Raw genomic sequence first — 6,741 nt, 5'->3', positions numbered from 1 at the left:
TGTCATTATCACAATTATTATGTTAATCAAGCTGGTTCGGGCGGTGTTGGAGCAATTTATAAAGGCTCTGTTTATCAAAAAGGACACGGTTTTGGTAGTTTTTTTTTTTTTTAAGGGGCTTATTTCGGACAGTTGTACCGTTGGAGTCTGCATCGAGTGCTGAGAGCGTGCGGACGTGTTTTCGAGAGCGGCGTCTACCAGTGCAGCACGCAGCGAGACAGCGCGTCCCCTGCCGCGCCACGTCTAGACCCCCGCGGCGGCCTGTCCGTTTCTTCGCGCTTGCGCGGCTCTACTGTCTGCTTTGTTGTTTGTTAAGTTTCTTTGTATCTAATTTAATGTTACAATGACTGAACCCGAAAATATAATTAAGTTAAAAAACATGGAAACCATTAGTGTATCCGGCATGCCCACCAATCCGTCCATACCCGAAGATAAAGCCCTGAGGTGCATCTTGGATGAAATAAATCGCAATTTCAAGGTGATCTCGGAATTTATTTGCTCATCGAAAGACTCACTTAATAAAAGAGTCGAAGCGAGTATTGCGGCCAGTGGTTTACACTCTAACCTAAACGACATCTCACGACTATACACCATATCTGTTACCAATAATCGTACCAGCAACAATCTAGAAGAAAAAATCAAAGATACAATTGTCAATACCCTATGTGAAATGAAGACAGGCATGCCAACTTATGCACAGATTGCTACCTCCAAATCAGCAAACGTTTCCCAACCAAACACTCGACCCCACAAAACTACACAAACATTTAAAGTTTTGGTATACCCAAATAACAACGCTAGAAATATTGATACTTTAGAGAAAACAAAAATTGCCTTGACTAAAACTATTAAACCAAAAGATTTAAACTTCAAAGTGGATAAAATTATTCCCATCCGAAATAACGGCATTTTGATTGAATCACCAAATAAAGAAATCGAACAACTAGTAAATAGTCCCCTGCTAGAAAACTCAAATCTCAACGCTAAAATGCCTAACAAAATCTTCCCAAAAATCCTTATTAAAGATGTGGCCAACACAATTGCCCAAGATACTTTGTCTAGCTGCTTAAAAGAAAATGTCGAGGAACAAATCACTTCCCCAGAAAACTGGTTAATACGTTTAAATAAATTCGGCGCCCCTAAAAATAACAGCACCTCTTGGATTGCAGAAATTCACCCGATAGTCTGGAAACTTCTTATCAACAAAGGCAAGCTATATTGTGAAGAGACCTGGTCATCTTACAGAATCGAAAACTTCCTCAGGCTTGTAAAATGCTTCAACTGTCAACGACACGGGCATATAGCAAAAAACTGTCAGTCGGAAAATTGTTGTGGGTACTGTTCAAATAATGAACACAGCTCAAAAGATTGTCCGAATAAAACAACCACTGAGGCTCGCAGATGCATCAACTGTATAAGAGCTAAATTTAGGGAAACAAGCCATCATACAGACAACTCTGACTGCCCTATTTACAAAACCAAAATTGAACAATATATCAACAGCATCGACTATGGGGACTAACCTGAAACTTCTTCAAGCAAATCTCCAAAATTCAAGAAGTGCTACAATTCAAACGATTAACTATATCTTGGAGAAAAATGTTCAAGTTTCGTTTCTGCAAGAACCGTATACATATCAGAAATCACCCAACCTTTACGAGATACCAGGCCTACGCAACTTAAAACTAATTGCTAATAAAAGAGAAAAATTTCTAGCTTGTATTATCATAAACGATGATGAGTTAGGTGTAGTTTCTATCCCAAACTCGACCAATACTTTACTAGCTTCTTGTTCTTTGTTGATAAATCCAAACCAAGTTTTGATAGCTGCTTCGTCGTATTTTCCTCCGTCAAGGGAATTTGTGGAATGCCTAAATGAACTTCAACAATTCACCCAATTGGCCGGACAACACCCACTACTGCTCTGTGGCGATTTTAATTGTAGGTCGGAGCTTTGGCACGACAAACTTTCAGATAATAATTCTCCTGCAATGGAGAACTTTATAATCGCTAACAATATGTGTATTTTTAACGAACCTAATAATCCACCTACTTTTGAAACCACAAACGGCGCAAGCTACATAGATCTTACAATTGGAAGCGAGTTCCTCCTAAACAAGATTCAAACATGGAAAACAGTGGACATCAACACCTCCGATCATAGAGCTATTACTTTCGAATTCAATGATAATTATAATCAAATTTTTCCGGAAGTCAATGCCTCGATGGATCAAAAAATCTGTAACTTTAACATCAAGAAAGCAGCACCCTTGTTGGAACAATTATCTACAGATTTAATCAATAAATATCCCATCCTAATTAGCCAAAATAAAATTGACCAATGCCTGGAAAAATTCTACTTTGAACTAGATAAAATTATTAGCTCGTGCTCTCGCGTCAAAAAGACTTTTAAGAACAGACCCACGTTTTGGAACGAACAAATTGAGGCCCTCAGAAGACAATATCTTAAGGCCAAAAAAGACTTGTACAAAAACAAAAACCCTGATTTAAAAGAAGCACTATACATTTCTATGAGTCAAGTAAAACAAAAATTTAAAGACAGAATAAAGCTGGATAAAGGAAAATCCTGGGAAAATTTTGTGAAGGAAGATTTAGCCCCTAACCCTTGGGGGGTAGTCTACAGAGTTGCTGCCGAAAAGTTCAAAAAAACAAACTTGTTGGGTGTCTTTGAAAATGACGGAGAAACTAGTCTAAACCCATCGGATGCTGCTAAACGACTTCTACATTCACTACTCCCTGACGATAACGAAGAAAACGAAACTCTGTCACAAAAAATTACTAGACAAGAATTTAACACAATTGAAATGACGTACAGATACAATATAGATGAGGTGACTAACACGGAACTTGAAATAATAATCAAAAACCTAAAAAAGAAAGCACCTGGACTGGATAAAATCGACGGCAACCTGATCAAAATAATGCACCCTAGTCTATCTAATTTTCTCTTACATATATACAACCCCTTCCTCCGGGCTAGTTACTTCCCAAAATGCTGGAAGATGGGAAATTTAGTGGTCATCCCGAAAGACTCAGGTGGAGATCCTAGTGACATAAAAAATTATCGACCTATTACACTTCATAATGATTTGGGAAAAATTTTTGAAAAATTGATCAGAACGAGACTCTTTAAGAGCACAGACGTTTTTCACGCTGACAATCAATACGGTTTCTGTGTTGGTAAATCGTCCACTGATGCTCTGCAATCTTTCAAAAATCAGCTTCAAGCCTATAATCAAAAGTGCAAATACACTGCGGCTGTTTTTTTCGATATAAGCGGAGCCTTCGACAATGTGTGGTATCCCTCAATAATTAAATCTCTTCGACAGAAAGGTGTTAGTCCTCACTTAATACGAATAATGAAAAGCTACGTTTCAGACAGGAATGTAATATACTCTTACAGAGGTATTGTCAACAGAAAAAACTGCACCAAGGGGTGTCCACAGGGCTCGGTACTAGGCCCCACCTTATGGAACACCATTTTGGACGAATTTCTAAGGAAAAAAATTGCGCCAAACACTGAGACAATCGCATATGCTGATGATATTGTTGTAATTACGGGAGCAAACACAAGAAATGAATTTAGATCTACAATTCAAACTATAGTGACAGCGGTTTGCCAATTTGCAGGAAATCAAAAACTTCAAGTCTCGTCTAGTAAGACAAAAATCATGATGTTTAACTCACCTAAAAGAGTACATAACAGAGATTTGGCAATTAAAATCAACAACTCGACGATACAAATAGTTACCGAACACAAATACCTAGGAATCCTTTTTGACAGTAAATTTAATTTCCAAAAACACATTAATAATGTGTGTTCTAAAGCTAGAACAATCATGATGGCGCTCCGACGCAAAATCAAACTTCGGTGGAACATCTCTGTTGCAGACTCTATAAGTGCTATTTATAATCACGCAATAATTCCCATAGTGATGTACGGATCAGAGGTTTGGGCGGATCGACTAAATATTTCTAAAATCAAAAGCAAACTTACCTCACTCTCAGGGCTGGCATCGAGGTGCATTGCAGGCTGTTATGCTTCGGTATCTAACGACGCTGCCCATGTGCTGGCAGGTGTGCCTCCGCTAGACCTGGAGGCGGCAAGAATAAACGGCTGCAAGCTACTTAAAAAGGACCAAAACTGTAATCTCTTGGGTTTTGAGATAGAAAAGAGTGACTTTGACACTTACAAACATGCGAGGGAATATGTGGCGATTTTGGTCGAAGACTTGTGGCAAGAAAGATGGGACTCCTCTACCAAAGGAAGAACTATCTATAGATTTCGTCCGATAGTTCAATCGGGACTTAGATATTCACACTCCTTCGCTGCAACCCAAATCCTAACGGGTCATGGCAATTTTATGTCCCACCTTCAAAGGGTGGGTAAAAGTGAGACGGACGAATGCGCGGAATGTGGAGTTAGAGACGACCCTATTCACAGACTTCTGGTTTGCCCCCTCTTCGATGTACCAAGACGTGACATCTACAGAAGTGTAAACTCACCTTTTTTGTCCCTAAACTGGATAATCCACCTAAAATCGAAACTTCTGGAACCGTTCACCGCCTTGCCGTAGGTGCTCGGCTACAGTGCGTTGGTGCGGGAGTTTCATGGCCTGTTGCTTCGTATTCGGCCCAGTTTGTGAGTGCGGGGGTGACGAATGACCTGTCTCGTTTAAAATGTGTGGTTACAAATGTTTCCTACGATACAAACAGACTCTATTACCTATACTTCTTTTATTCTTTGTTAGTTTGTAACATACCTTCCATTTGTTTTTGATCACCGAAAGATCCATGGAGGTGGTTTGTTACATCGTTATCCTCCTCTCTAGTATTTATATAATCTGGCCCAAACGCCGAAGATGTTAAATGATGTAACTTTTTGTTAGTTCCCCTTACTGAGATAACACATAAATTAAAGGTGATGAATTTGTTAGTAACCATTAGAGACACTAGTAAACTTTAAAATTACCTTTTAGATGTTTCACTAAGAATATTGTTTAATTTGCACTTGTTTCTTGTCGCGCCCAATTTGGTGCATTTATGTTAATAAAGGCTCCTTTGGGGTGCTTTTTTTTTTAAGTTGTACCGTTGCTGAAATGTGGTATTAAAACAATTGGTAAAGAAACACTACGTACTGGTTCGAATTTTCTTGGTGATGTTGTTAACGAAGTGCCTGTAAAAGAGGCATTTAAAACGCGTGTAAATGAATCAGTTCGAAATTTGAAACATAAAGCTCAAGATAAACTAGACAATTCAGTTGGGTCAGGAGTTATAAAAAAAAGACGAATTCAAAGTAAAAATCATAGTCGGTTCTCTGCTCAGCGTGTAAAGAACTGTAATCGTAAAAGTAAAAGTGTTCCATATAAAGATATTTTCGGTTAAAATGTCATTTCTGCATCCCTGTAGTTGTGAGTGCGCAAAAAGCGAGCTCGATCTTTTTGCATTACCGCCAACTCAAACAAGCATTGAAAGTGGCCAATGGGCTCATTATAAAACCGTATCTAGTATATCTGAAAATAGTCCGCTCGAATTTGTTTTACCTTGTGGTGAAGACTACATTGATTTATCGCAAACTCTACTTTCACTTTGTATTAAAATATCCAAAGAAGATGGTAGTAATTATGTTGCTGAAGATAACATTGCTCCAGTAAATAATATTCTTCATTCGTTGTTTAGTCAAGTTGATGTTTATCTCAATCAAAAACTCATATCACCACCAAACAACACATATCCATACAAGTGTTATTTGGAAACACTTTTAAATTACGATTCTGGAGCAAAAAATTCACACTTAACATGTGGATTATGGTATACTGATACAGCTGGTAAAATGAATGTTATTGGAAATGAGAATATCGGTTACGCTGAAAGGTTTAAACATACATCTCTAAGCAAGGAGATCGATCTCATTGGTCACTTAAACTGTGACATATTTAACCAAGACAAATTTTTGATCAACGGCGTTGAAATAAGATTAAAATTTGTACGTTCTCGTGATAGTTTTGCATTAATGTCATCAAATAATCTTAATGGAAAAATTCAAATTACCGATGCAACTCTGATGGTTAGAAGAAATAGAATAAATCCAAGCGTATTACTTGCACATGCAAAGGCTTTAGAGCTTTCAACTGCAAAATATCCAATTACACGAACGGAATTAAAAGTTTTAACTATACCACAAGGTGTACAAGGAAAGTCATTGGATAATGTGTAATGTGTATTTGGGTCAGCTTCCAAAAAGATGTGCAGTGTGCTTTGTGACAAATAAGGCATTTAACGGTGATTACACAATGAACCCTTTCAATTTTGAAAACTTTGGATTGAATTATTTATCTCTGTACGTTGATGGCAATCAAATTCCAAGTAAACCTTTACAACCCGTCTTTGTTGGTGGGAATAGGAAATTCGTTTCAATGTACCACACGTTGTTTTCTGGTACTGGTATACACTATCTAAATATCGGAAATGGAATTTCGCGCGACAATTACGCCGATGGATATTCGATAGCTGTTTTCGATTTGACACCAGACCTATCATCGCATAATGGTTTTTCGTGGAATTTGATAAAAAACGGAAGTTTACGTATTGAAGTAGGATTTACTAGAGCTCTTACAGAAACTGTTAATTGTTTAGTGTATGGTGAATTTGATAGTGTATTAGAAATTGATAAGAAGCGTAATGTAATTGTAGATTATAGTAGTTAATATTCATGTATTT

Source organism: Tribolium castaneum, chromosome 11, assembly GCF_031307605.1.
Source record: "Tribolium castaneum strain GA2 chromosome 11, icTriCast1.1, whole genome shotgun sequence".
Classification (NCBI taxonomy): Eukaryota; Metazoa; Arthropoda; class Insecta; order Coleoptera; family Tenebrionidae; genus Tribolium; species Tribolium castaneum.
The sequence above is the reverse complement of the archived record's forward strand: the minus strand, read 5'-3'. Positions refer to the sequence as shown.